This window comes from Eptesicus fuscus, chromosome 4 (genome assembly GCF_027574615.1).
Source record: "Eptesicus fuscus isolate TK198812 chromosome 4, DD_ASM_mEF_20220401, whole genome shotgun sequence".
In the NCBI taxonomy this organism is placed as follows: Eukaryota; Metazoa; Chordata; class Mammalia; order Chiroptera; family Vespertilionidae; genus Eptesicus; species Eptesicus fuscus.
In genome coordinates this window covers 78,665,161-78,678,664 of record NC_072476.1, presented here as the reverse complement: position 1 = coordinate 78,678,664, position 13,504 = coordinate 78,665,161, and positions in this window count along the sequence as shown.

The following is a 13,504-nucleotide window of genomic DNA, read 5'->3' as shown; positions in this document are numbered from 1 at the left end:
ACATCTGGCCCGTGGGCCGTATAAGACCTGTGAAATCATTTGGTCTGGCCCTGCCAAGACATTAAGGGTGTTAATGAAATGTTTGACTAAATATAGCAGGCTAATTTTTAAGTTGGTAATTTTGTATGGCCCTCAAACGATATTATAAGTAACCAAATGGCCCTTGGCAGAGAAAGGTTCCCCACCCCTGCTTTAAATGGTCCACTTGGGGTACTTGGTTGGGAAGAGACCGGAGGTGAGGAGGCTACCGCAGTGATGCAGGTCAGAGATAACAGGGTTTTAGATCAGGGCGGCGGGGGTGAGTTGGCAAGATGTGGTTTGACTCTGGAAATATTTTGAAGGTAAATCCAACAGGATTTCTTGACAGACTAGATGTGGGGCATAGAAAAATCAAAGTTTATGGTCTACACACCGAGGAGGATGGGGTTGCCCGTAGCTGAGATGGAGAGACAGCAGGTGGGGCAGGTGTGCAGGAAAGAGTGGGGTTTGGTTTTGGATGTGCTGAGTTTGAGATGGCCATTAGTCATGTGGGGAAGTAACGAGGCAATTGGATAGATCCATGGTCGGCAAACTGTGGCTCGCGAGCCACATGCGGCTCTTTGGCCCCTTGAGTGTGGCTCTTCCACAAAATACCACAGCCTGGGAGAGTCTATTTTGAAGAAGTGGCATTAGAAGAAGTTTAAGTTTAAAAAATTTGGCTCTCAAAAGAAATTTCAATCGTTGTACTTTTGGTATTTGGCTCTGTTGACTGATGAGTTTGCTGACCACTAGGATAGATGAATGAAGTACTTGGGATCATGTTATGGAGGGGATGCTGTCCAGAGTGTGACCATAGGAGTGAGTGGCTGAGGCAGAGTGGGGGGTAAGATTGTAAGTCCCTGAAAAGACAGAATATTGCAAGATCATCCACGTGGATATTAAAATCACCAAGGATTTCCATAAGAGTACTGTTGGAGAGAGTGGCAGTGAGCCAAGAGCAAACCTCTTAGAGGAATGAGGGGAGTAATGACAGGAACGGGGGCAGTAGATGACCGAACAGGTGGGGGAATGGTGTAATGACCTAAGGTACAAAGCCCAGAGGTGCAAGGTCAGGCAGAAGAAAGGTCTAGAAATGGCAGCGAGCAGCAGCGGACAGCAGCCCCACCTGCCGTCCAGGGCGTAAGGGTATGAGGGAGAACACGGCCACCAGCCTGAAAGGGCTGCCGGAGAGGCCGTGCCCTCAGGATTCAGAGCGAGAGGTGAGGGCTATGGTCCTGCAGGAGGCCGGGCTCGCAGGGATTTGGCTGAGGCTGGTGGTGTGATCTGGCAGTTGCATGGAGGATTTCAGGAGTTGGGGTGGGTGATGGTAGGAAATGGGGGATCAGAAAAGGGAATGGACAGATGCTTCGGAGCCCTTGTGGAGATGATGTGGGAGGGATAAAGTACCTGGTGGTCACCAGGCCAAGGGTGGTATCCAGGTGTGAGTAATGGGAGGAAGAGGGCCAGGGGGTCTGGCCAAGGCATGCTGAGTTCTGGCTCCTACCAAGGACGGCACTGAAGCTGAAGGGAGAAAGGAAGGTCTTCTTTGGGGTGTAGAGCTCTCTCTCAGTGCCTGGAGACAGGGGGCTCCCTATGCTCTCAGAGGCATGGAGGCTACAGCAAAGAACAGAGGGGACTCATCTAGCCTGGGAACAGGGAGCCTGCTGAGATGTCCTTCCTGGGCTTGGAGGGCGTCCTGGAAGTCAGCAGTTCGTGGCAGTTCACGGCTCCTCTTCAGTCTTAGCAACTTGAATTGCAAACACTTTGCAACCAACTTGCAGTCCTTCTTGCTGTCTGTTCAACTTTTGGATGTTGAATGGCTGACCTGACAGAATCAGGTGGCACAAACGTGTTTCCTGGGAGCCACCTTTCTGGATTGTGGGGCAAAGATTGGGGAGTTCGGGGAGATGAGAAAGTGATTGTGAGTTGGACAGACCTTGCTGAAGTGTCTCATTCACTGAACTTAAGATTCTCATCCATTGCCCGGCTGGGGTGGCTCAGTGGTTGAGCATCATGCCAAGTGGTCAGGGCACATGCCCCAGTTGCGGGCTCGATCCCCAGTGTGTGGTGTGCAGGAGGCAGCTGGTCAATGATTCTCTCTCATCATTGATGTTTCTGTCTCTCTCTCCCTCTCCCTTGCTATCTCTGAAATCAATAAAAAAAAACAACAACACCCACATATTTCAGTCTTAAAAACAAGATTCCCACCCATAAAATGAAGAGCAATAATAATATTTGCCTCATTCAGTTGAAGTGAAGATTAAATGAGATCACTTATAGGCAAACACTTAGCATAGTGCCTGGTATCCAGTTGGCACTTCATACACATTAGCATTGTTTTTAGGTTCATGGCATGGAGTCATCTGTCAGCAAGCTGAGGCACAGATGAGAGTTGCTTCTGCTGTGCGTGAGTCACTCAGCTAGTGAGGAAGCTGGGAGAGGCACAGGTCCTGGACCGGCTGGGGGCACGGGGGTCTGCCAGGCGCCCACCAGGACTCCCAGCAACGGGCACTGACATTTCAGTGTGGCTTTGTTGTTCTTTACTGGGTCTGAAGGGGCATTGCATTTCTATTTGTATTGTATTGGGGAATGCTATCCTATAAAGAGTTGCTTGAAATGGGGACCCCTGATGGTCTGAGGACTCGTGCTCCGCTAATGCCAAGGGTCTCCGTTGGCCTTTTGATGCTGTCTGCTGTGGTAGCCCCTTCATCTCCCTGCCCTTCTCCACTGACCTCTACTAGCTGGCTTTTGTCTGGTTACCCACTCAGTTTCTATTAGGACAGGTCTTGAATGTGAGCAGCCATGCATTCACTTCTTGGATAAGAATTTTAGTTCTTTTATTTAGAATTTATTGGCTTATGTATCTGTCTGAGCACTCGTGGATAAATGCGGGCATGATGCAAAGGTGTGCCCTCTACTGCATGCTTTAAAGAGATCATAACTGTACTATTGATAAGAAAATGTGGTGTGTGCTGGAATAATTCTGGTTCGTACTGAGAAATCCTGAGGACGCTGTGTACATTACTGAGTCTGTAATGTATTATTGAAGAGGCGACTATTGTAATTCAGATCACACTAAATTGCAGCGACTGCAAGGTCGCCAAGACCCCTCCCACGATCTCCTCCGCACTGTTCAGGTAGCGGAGAGTGCTAAACTGTGATTTTCCTGATTTCTTGCTTTATTGCTGTGAAACTTGCTATAAAACATGGGCACAATTTGGGGGAAATAAACCGCTTTGGAGCTGAGGAGCAAAAGCCCCCAAGGCAGTTTTGACATGAGTCATAAATAACACACAGTTTTAACTTGGGAAATATATGACTTTAGAAATTCTTAGGGTATGTTACTGATGATATTATTTGATCAGTTTCTTCCAATTTTTCCTATCAGATGTTGAAAAGAGTAGATAAGTGACTACAGACAGGTGTTTTAAAATAGATTATTAAAAAAATATTGGAATTTTTATGCCTACGCTCTAGTGACAGACCAGGTTTCTGAAGCCAGGTGACATTTCCTTATTACAGTATTATGAATCACAAACGATGAGCCTACCTTTAAAACTCTTATCAGGATTCGTGTTCAATTACTATTGCTCTTGAAAGGGGCATGGAACATACTGGTTGGTCCCCTTTAGAATATCATGGCGTTTTGTCACTTTACTCACTCTTAAAGGATTTCATGGCAAGATACATACCGTATTACTGTAAGTGAATTTTAAAGATACATTGTGAAATATTGCATGGTTACTATGAAATGAAGTATATTGATTCAATCCACCCGATTCTTAGAACAGGAAAATGTAAGAAGTTATCATAAGTTATCAACCGGAATTGCAAAGAACCATCTTTTCATTGTGAAGAGCAGTCCATGAGGGTAAACATGATAGAAGCATTGAATTTTGTGTAGGGGAGAGATTGCATCGTCACAGACCATAAAATGTAGAGTCTCCATTTAACTCGACACTGAAAAATAAAGAGCGAGCCTGCTTTGTTCCCTGCCCTCTTGCCCTGTGTTGGATCCCGTTTCTCAGACATGCTGGGTCATGGCCGTTCAGACAGCTCCTGGGCCCCAGTGGGGTGACTTACTCAGCAGCTTTCTCACAAGCTGTCGAAAGAGAACAGACAGTGTTTATAAATGTGTCCCTGGCGCAGGATCCAACCGGAATTGGGATGCCCATTCACGGGTGGGCCAGGCCAGTTTTCCTATGGGCTTATCAAAGCTGGTGCCAATGTGAAGGCTAAAGCTGCAGTAATCCCAGGGGTTCAGCCGCCATTTGGCTCCACACAGAGATCCGTCTACCCCTAAGAAGACAGCATGAATTCCAAGTCTAATTCCGAGTTCCTGTCCCAAAAACACAGCTGCCATTTATGTGAGACTTGACATTCCTTCTTCAAAACCAGGCTATTATTGGACTCTCACCTCCATGCCTTTGCACAGGCTCCTCCCTCTGCCTCCATCACCCCTCTCACTAGACTTTCTCCTGGTTCATTTCTGCTTGTCTTTAGGACTCAGCATAGAGGTAGCGTCTCCCAGGAGCCTCACTTAGATGCTCTTCTAGACCTCATGCTTCTACTAGTGCAGCCTTTCCCACTCTCCACTGGAACTTTGGCTTGTAGAACTGCCTCTGCCAACTAGGTTATAAATGATCTTTTCAGTACTTTAAAAATTGTTCCTTTTTTTACATTTAAATCCCTAATTCATATTGATTTTGTTTTGGTGTGAGGCAGGGCTCTGACTTTATTGTCCTAACATTTACAGAAGAATCCTTCCCTGAACCTTTTCCTTACCGATGTTGAGAAGATCAATCACTGAATTTTTATTGAGGGATTACTATGTACCACCTGCAGTGGTTGATGCTGGGGAAGAGATATGAATAAGATACTGCTTCTGACCTCAAGAACCTTGCATTCTGTTGTAAAAGACCTAAATACTACCCATCATTAGATAATATGAAATAGTCATTTTTGTAGGTCAAGAATGGTCAAATATTGACGATTTCACACGGTTTAATCCAATCCAGTACAAAATAAACACAACGTGTTAACTTGTATTTCTCTGAAAATGGAGCCCAAGACAAGCACATGCACAGAGGTACTTTATTTGGAAATGGTTCCAGGGAGCAGTAGTAAGGAGGTGCTGGGGGAGTAAAGCAGGAAGGGAGAGAAAAACAATATGTGAGGATGGTTTGGAGCTGGCCACTGCTCAAGCCACTGGTGCTCTGTTTGCTGGAACTTCTGAGGAGCTTTATGACAAAAGGGGAAATTATATCCATGAGTGGCCCCAGAGGTGTTTCTTCCAGTTGTCCCAAGCATATGTCCGCTGGGTGCCTGTGGCTGTTCCAATCTTAGATTCAGAGAAGTGAGAGGCAAGTCATGTAGGCTGAGGAGAGGGGCCGCCAGATCACACCTGCATGAAGCTGGTTGATGTGAGCTGGGACTAGTTGCATCAGTGGCTGGAGTAAGACAGGGGGCTGAAAGGATGTGTTGGATGCAAACATCGGTAGGTTCGAGGAGGAATGGTTAATTCTGTGGAAGCTTGGCTGGGAAGGAATAGGGGTAGTGACTAGGGAAACAGAAGAAGGGAGGATTGAGTTGAGTCTTCAAGGACTCCTTGGTCCCCTCTAGGTGGAAGGTTGCTGGGAGTGGGTCTTCCAGGTAGAGAGAGCAGCCTAGGCACAAGAGGCAGGAGAGAACACAGCACATTTGGGAAACGTGAAGTAGATTGGTATGTGGGAGGTGGGTTGTGGCTGGAGAGAGAGACATACAGAAGATGCACCTCTAGAACATTGTTATATACAAAACTAAGTTTATCGTTCAGCACTACCCTAGATGTCCACATGTAGGAGAGAGGGTTGGATCACAAACTATGGCCATCATCATCTTCCTATGATACTATCTCACTCACATTAGTGTCTTGCTCAGAAACCTTTAGGGACTCACCAATGTTTTATAGTAAGTTTTCAATTCTTTGCCTGGAATTCAAGACTCAATGCTTGCACCCATGCCCTAAATAAATCCACTGTTCAGTCAACCTATTTTGTATGGGTTTTAGAATATTTCCTTACAATAATTAGTATCAACATTGGTAGCATGATATGCAATGTCCTAGGCACTTAATACTAAATTCTTTCTAGTTCTCATAACACGAGCATGGTTGGCTATATTATCATTCTTACATATAAGATAATTTAGGCTCAGTAATGTGACGTAGCTCTCCTAACTTTGCACAGCTAGTAAATAGCAGAACTAGGATTTGAACCCGTTTAGCCTACATTATTCCCCCACCACACCATACTATCCCTGTCAATATAAGCATTTCAGCTTCTGCCGGTTTTGCACATGCTGCTATTCCTCCAGTGGCATGGTGGTGAATGTTTAACAACTGGCTTTCTCTTTGTAGCTCTGACATGAATGTTGGTTAATATTTTTATTTACATTAATCAACATGTCAGAATTTCACTGTTTATTGATGACATGAGCGGACTTCTTTGCTGAATCAACAATAATTTTCAAGTGCTGGAAGAAGATGTCTTCAATTGTTTGGTGTCATTCACAATGTAATAACTACCAACATGATATAATTCAATGTTCAATCTGCATTATTAATATTTTTCCTATTTTTTCCTTAAGTTTAAACAACCAACTAAACAACAAATCCAGCCCTGACTCCTAGCACTTGCAGATTTCTATTGTGTTAAGTGCTCCTAGCATGAGTTAGGAAGAGATGCACAGCAGCACATGATATTATATAATATTTCCATCATACAGATGCAATAGATGTAAATGACCTCAAGAGCATAGACAACAGTGATATGCAGTAAAATAGTAAGAAGTGATCAGTCCTGAGTATTTATCTATATAATAGTATACAATATTAAATGATATATTATATGTATAAATTAATTTATAAATAAAATATAAGTCACTTAATTGTAAGCTTTTATAATTTAACTAGAGGCCTGGTGCACAAAATTCGCGCACTTGGGGTGGGGGTGGGGGGTGAGGTCCCTCAGCCCAGCCTGCACCCTCTCGCAGTCTGGGAGCCCTCGCGGGATGTCCGACTGACAGCTTAGGGGAGCAGGCCTAAGCCATCAGTCAGACATCCTTAGTGCTGCCATGGAGGCGGGAGAGGCTCCCGCCACCGCTGCCGCGCTCGCCAGCTGTGAGCCTGGCTTCTGGCTGAGCAGTGCTCCCCCTGTGGGAGCGCACTGACCACCAGGGGGCAGCTCCTGCATTGAGCATCTGCCCCCTGGTGGTCAGTGTGCATCATAGTGACCAGTTGTTCCGCTGTTGAGCTGAAACTGGCTCTCCGACATCCCCCAAGGGGTCCCAGATTGTGAGAGGGCACAGGTCAAGCCGAGGGACCCCCACCAGTGCACAATCGGGGCTGGGGTGGGATGTAGGAGGTTGGCCAGCTGAGGAGGGACCATGGGAGGGCTCCAGGGCATGTCCGGCTCATCTCGTTCAGTCTTGATTGGCCGGACCCCAGCAGCAAGCTAATCTACTGGTCAGAGCATCTGCCCCCTTGGTGGTCAGTGCATGTCATAGCGAGTGGTTGAGCAACCTTAGCATAACATTAGCATATTATGCTTTGATTTGTTGAATGGCCAACCGGACACTTAGCATATTCGGCTTTTATTATATAGGATTTTTAGTAATGGTTGCATTTATTTTTTGCTTTTTAAAAATATTTTTGTTAATCCTCACCCAAAGATATTTTTCCATTAATTTTTAGGGAGAGTAGAAGAGAGAGGGAAAGACAGAGAGAAACACATCAATTGGTTGCCTCCTGCACAAACCCCGACCAGGTCCACAGGCTGATGCTATATCCACTGAGCCAAACTGACTAGGGCAGTGGTCGGCAAACCGCGGCTCACGAGCCACATGCGGCTCTTTGGCCCCTTGAGTGTGGCTCTTCCACAAAATACCACGTGCGGGCGCGCACGTAAAGTGCGATTGAAACTTCGTGGCCCATGCGCAGAAGTCAGTTTTCAGCCTGGGCGAGTCTATTTTGAAGAAGTGGCGTTAGAACACGCAAGGGGCCAAAGAGCCGCATGTGGCTTGTGAGCTGCTGTTTGCCGACCACTGGGCTAGGGCATTTAACAACTGGCTGGCAATATTTCTGAAAAATGTAACTACCAGCTCCCATGAGACAGTGTGAGCTGGCTCCCACACACACCTCCGCTTTTCCCCTCTCCTCTGACCCAAATTCAACCCAACCTTCGAGGTCCAGCCAAAATTCAACTTGCTACACAACCTTCCATGTACACCACCAGGCCTTCTTTTCCACAAATCCTTCAATCTTTTAAACTGATACCAGTCCTTAACACCTGTTATAATATTGTTCAGTTCCGTCTTTTGTTTTTAGTTAATCTCTTTCACCAACAATATGGTCAATTCTGTGAGGGTAGGGAGCTTGCTTAGCAGCCTTCGCATTTTCTGACAATACTTAGCATCATCCTTACACCTGAGGTACTTGACCTTCTGCTGTTGATTTAGCTGCTTTTTGGATAAATTACCCATATGCAGTTGTACAAGCTCCATTTGTTCCCATCTCATAAAGATGAGCACAAAGATACAAATCAGGTTCCAGGCTAATGGGAGTTCATTGTGTTTGCGTAGCTCATACTCCACTGGCTTTGGGGGTTGCAAACCCACTCAGCGTGACCTTGGCATGCACTGCTCACATCTCCAGACTCAATTTCTTTGAAAAGATCATCCTGTGGCTCTCAGAGACCTGCCAGCCCACATCCGCGCATCATTACTGCATGGCATTACTTGCCTCCCCTGAGTCACCCCTTCCTTTTCGTATGCGAGAGTTGTGTCTACCTGTTGAATTTTGCATGAAAACCCAATGGACAGAAGCTCTGTGCTGAATTCTATATTTTGTTCCTTGCTGAGCTTCCATGAATATAAAACACCAGCACAAAGGGGAGAGTCAGCAGGTAGAGATCAACACTATCCATATTTAATGGAAAGGGAGTCTGAGTTCATAGATGGGAAAACCATGTTAGAAGGTCAAGTTCAATAACTTGCCCGTCTTGCTGAGTGAGCATCTAGCAAAAAAGAAATATGGCAAATCTTCATGGGTTGTGTTTTAAAGTAGTACCATCATTTTAATTCCTAAGGGGGGAAAAGCAAACCAGTAAGGGATTTAATAGCAATGGATAATAAGGAAATTTCCCTTACCTACAAAAGCAGGGACAGGGACCCACATCCTTCACAAGAACCTGAGCTCTCCTTCGAATTAATGTTTTGGGTTTCTTTGGATATATTGCCAAAAGAGGAATTGCTGGGTCATAAGGCAGTTCCATTTAAAAAATTTTTTTGAGGTAAATCCATACTGCTTTCCACAGTGGCTGCACCAGTCTGCATTCCCACCAACAGTGCACGAGGGTTCGCTTTTCTCCACATCCTCGCCAACACTTGTTGTTTGTTGATTTATTGATGGTAGCCTTTCTGACAGGTGTGAGGTGATATCTCATTGTGATTTTAATTTGCATTTCTCTGATGGTTAGTGATGTTGAGCATCTTTTCATATGTCTATTGGCCGTCTGTATGTTCTCTTTGGAGAAGAGTCCATTCTTGCAGCATTACTTACAATAGCCAAGATTTGGAAGCAGCCCAAGTGCCCATCAGTAGATGAATGGATAAAAAAGCTGTGGTACCTTTGCTACTCAGCCGTAAAAAAGAAGAAAATCTTACTTTTTGGGACAGCGAGGATGAACCTGTAGAGTATTATGCTAAGTGAAATAAGCCAGAGGGAGACAAGTACCAGATGATTTCACTTATATGTGGGATCTAATGAACAAAATAAACAAAATAGAAACAGACTCATAGATACCGAGAACAGACTGATAGCTGTCAGGGGAGTTAGGTAAAAAAAGGTGAAGGGATTAAGCAAAAACAAAACAAAACTCATAGACACAGATAACAGTATGGTGATTACCAGATGGAAAGGGGGTTGTGAGAGGTAGGAGAGGATAAGGGGAATAAATGGTGATGGAAGGAGATTTGACTTAGGGGGGTTGGACACACAATACAATATACAGATGATGTATTATAGAATTGTACACCTGAAACCTATATGATTTTATTAATCAATGTCACCCCAATAAATTTAATTTAAAATATCTGAGCTCCCTGTGACTGGGCTGAAGCAGATCCCCACCATTCTTGCTTGGTAAGGGGAAGACACTGAAATACCCACGGTGTCTACCCTCTGCCAGAAAGTCAAGGTTACAAGGGAGAGAGGCCCGAAGCCAGAGGCCCAGTGGTCTCCTTACCCATCACTGGGTGTGTGGCCCCCTCTGTGAAACCCACAGTTGCGCTTAGCAAGGCTCTCCCAGTGATAGCATGGCCCAGCACAGTTTCTTCCCTGGTCCCCGTGGTTTCTGACATCTTTCTGAGGAAACGCCTCCAGCGGCAACATGATCAGTACCAATAGCCTCAGTACAGCACCTGCGGCTCTCGGTAGCTATTGTTTGCAGAATCCTTTCTGGGGTTCCTGGGATCTCTCCTGTGTCTCCAGGCTTCTCCAATAGGGGCCAGATCTCTGGAGCTGGGCAGCCATCGCCACTCTCTCAGTATCAGGTACACAAATAAGAACACTGGTACAACAACTCTATCAACAAAACATGGAGTCCCACCATCACCCCCTGTTTCTAGTCACACACACGTCCTTTGCATTGGACTTAGAAGCACCAGTGAGTATCTTGCCAGAAAGATCTAGCAAGTTCCCAACTTGCACTCCGTGTGACTATTGGTTGCATTCTTGTTCTCACGGCTGCTTGCTCTTTAAAATAGTGGTTCATGTACTCATTCATTCATTCAACCACCGCCCACTATTTATGGAGCACCTACTATATGCCAGGCATCATGGCATGGAGGATAGGTTCTTGCAGTCCAACAACGACGATAACAACAACAACAGAAAATACTTACGGAATGCTTAGTGTGTGCCACGCCTCAGCACCATGAGGTAAATGGTGAGAAAGCCAAGGCAGGGAGAGGTTTAGTTGCCCATGTTCACACAGCCAGACCAGCGAACAGACAGTTGTGGCTTCCTTAGTGGCAGGTGATGCAGAGAAGCCCCATGTGCAGGGCGTACACTCAGGGGTCAGGTGTGGTTAAATTTCCAGAGGTCTTGCAATTTTAAAACAAAAAAATTGCCGAAACCGGTTTGGCTCAGTGGATAGAGCGTCGGCCTGTGGACTGAAAGGTCCCAGGTTCGATTCGGTCAAGGGCATGTACCTTGGTTGCTGGCACATCCCCAGTAGGGGGTGTGCAAGAGGCAGCTGATTGATGTTTCTCTCTCATCGATGTTTCTAACTCTCTATCCCTCTCCCTTCCTCTCTGTAAAAAATCAATAAAATATATTAAAAAAATAAATAAAAACAAAAAAATTATTGCTTTCAAGCAAAACTAACAAGAAGGCGGTGACAATAAAATGAAGAAATGTTCATTTGAAATAGAAGAAATGTTCAGTGTTAGGGTTAGCGTGCCCTTTACATGAGACTTCAGTGCTTCTGGCAGCACCCACCTCTGTTTCTGGAGAAGTGCTCTTTGCAGTGATGGATGGGGCAGGGTGGGAAGACTGGTGATTGCTGAAGGACTCCCAGGGAACCTTCTCCAGGTAGAAGTGGCCAGACGCATGGAGCCCGTTCCCTCACACGTGGGAGCAGGCCCCACACACACAGCAGGGCGAGACCCGAGGCAGCTGAGCGGCTCTGACCGGTGCTAATGCGGACTCGGACCTCCCACCGTTGTGCTAACTCTGGCAGTCGAATGTGAAGCGGTGCCAGGTCTTTTTACACTGATTTTTAGAACTGAGCGGGGGCATTCGAATCTGAGTCATGTGACCAACAGTTTGAGACACTTGCAAATACACACATTGGCTATAGCCATATGGTCCCAAATCCCTCATCAGCTCTATCAATTCAGAGAAAAAAAATTGAACACAATGTAATACCCGCCCCCTGCCCCCACAGGTTTCATGAGATCAAAAGAAGTCCTTTCCCCATTTTGTTTGTTCATTTATTTTGTTTTTTAGGTTCCACATATAAATGAAATCATATCTTATTTGTCTTTCCCTGTCTGACTGGTTGCCAGATGGGAGGGGTGTTAGGGGACTGGGTGAAAAAGGTGAAGGGATGAAGAAGTACAAATTGGTAGTTACAGAATAGCCACTGTGATGTAAAGTACGGCATAGGGAATATGGTCAATAATATTGCAATAACTCTGTATGGTACCAGACTTATTGGGGGATTGCTTCTTAAGTTATATGAATGTCTAACCACGATGCCATACACCTGACACTAATATACTAGTAATGTCCCGACAGAAAAAAGAAAGAAGTCCTTAGACAGCTGTACTCAGCCATTGGTCTTGTCATGGAGAGTCAGCTTGTGGTTGGGGTTCTGTCTTTTTGTTGATGTTCTGCTGTGGTGATCAGCTGAGAACACTGGCTCTCAGGAGAGCTGAATCCTCTGGTGGTATTTTCCACACCAATTTGGGGCCTGACAGAAGTTCTGCTGTTAGCAAGAGCAGAAGATGGTGCCAAGAGGAAGCAGCTGGCCGAGCTGTTGGCAATGGTTCTACACTTACCTCTAGAAGAAAAGGCTTAGGCTCCAGTGTGGTTTTGCAGACCTGACTTCTTCCCAACCTTGAAGACACAGTCACAGTTAACTCTTTAAGTAACAAAGGGCATTTCATGAACATATTTGATACTAAGAAATTGGGGGGGGGTTGTGCTTTGCCAATGATTTTTTGCCTTTATTTATTTATTTATTTATTTATTTATCTATTTATTTATTTAATCCTCACCTGAGGATATGTTTTTTGATTTAGAGAAAGAGAGAGAGAAAAACACCAATCGGCTGCCTCCCACTGGGGATTAAACCCACAACCTAGGCATGTGCCCTGACAGGGAATCAAACCTGCAACCAACTGAGTCACACCGGCCAGGGCTGTGGGCTGTTACTTTTAAGGCCACCGTCAGGCTGAGGAACAGGTAATGGGACTCAGGTAAATTAACACGCCACAGAGCTCGCTGTTCTTGAGAAGATTCACCGCTTTCTCCTGATTGAGCTCCCTGTGTTTGTTCATGTCTAGCTTTTGTTTTCCCCGGAGTTCCCAAAAAGTCCCTTCTGACCGCTTTGCCAGTGTTTCAGTTGCTTTTATGGAGGAGTGGACTCTTGCAGGTTCGTGCTCTGCTGTTGTCACTCACACAGTCTACTTTTCTTACATGATTGCTGGGCCTCTAGCCTTGTATTCTTAGAAGTTCTTTATATATGAATGATGTTAACACGCTGTATTCTTAGTTACAAACAGTTTTGCCCAGTTCATCATTTGGTATTTTACTTCGTTCATGGTGTTTTGACCTATTCAAAAATTTTTGATTATTACGTTGTCAGATTTATTAATCTTTTCTCTTACGCTGGATTTTCAGCCATAGTAACAAAAATTTCTCCTCTCTCTAATTTTGGAA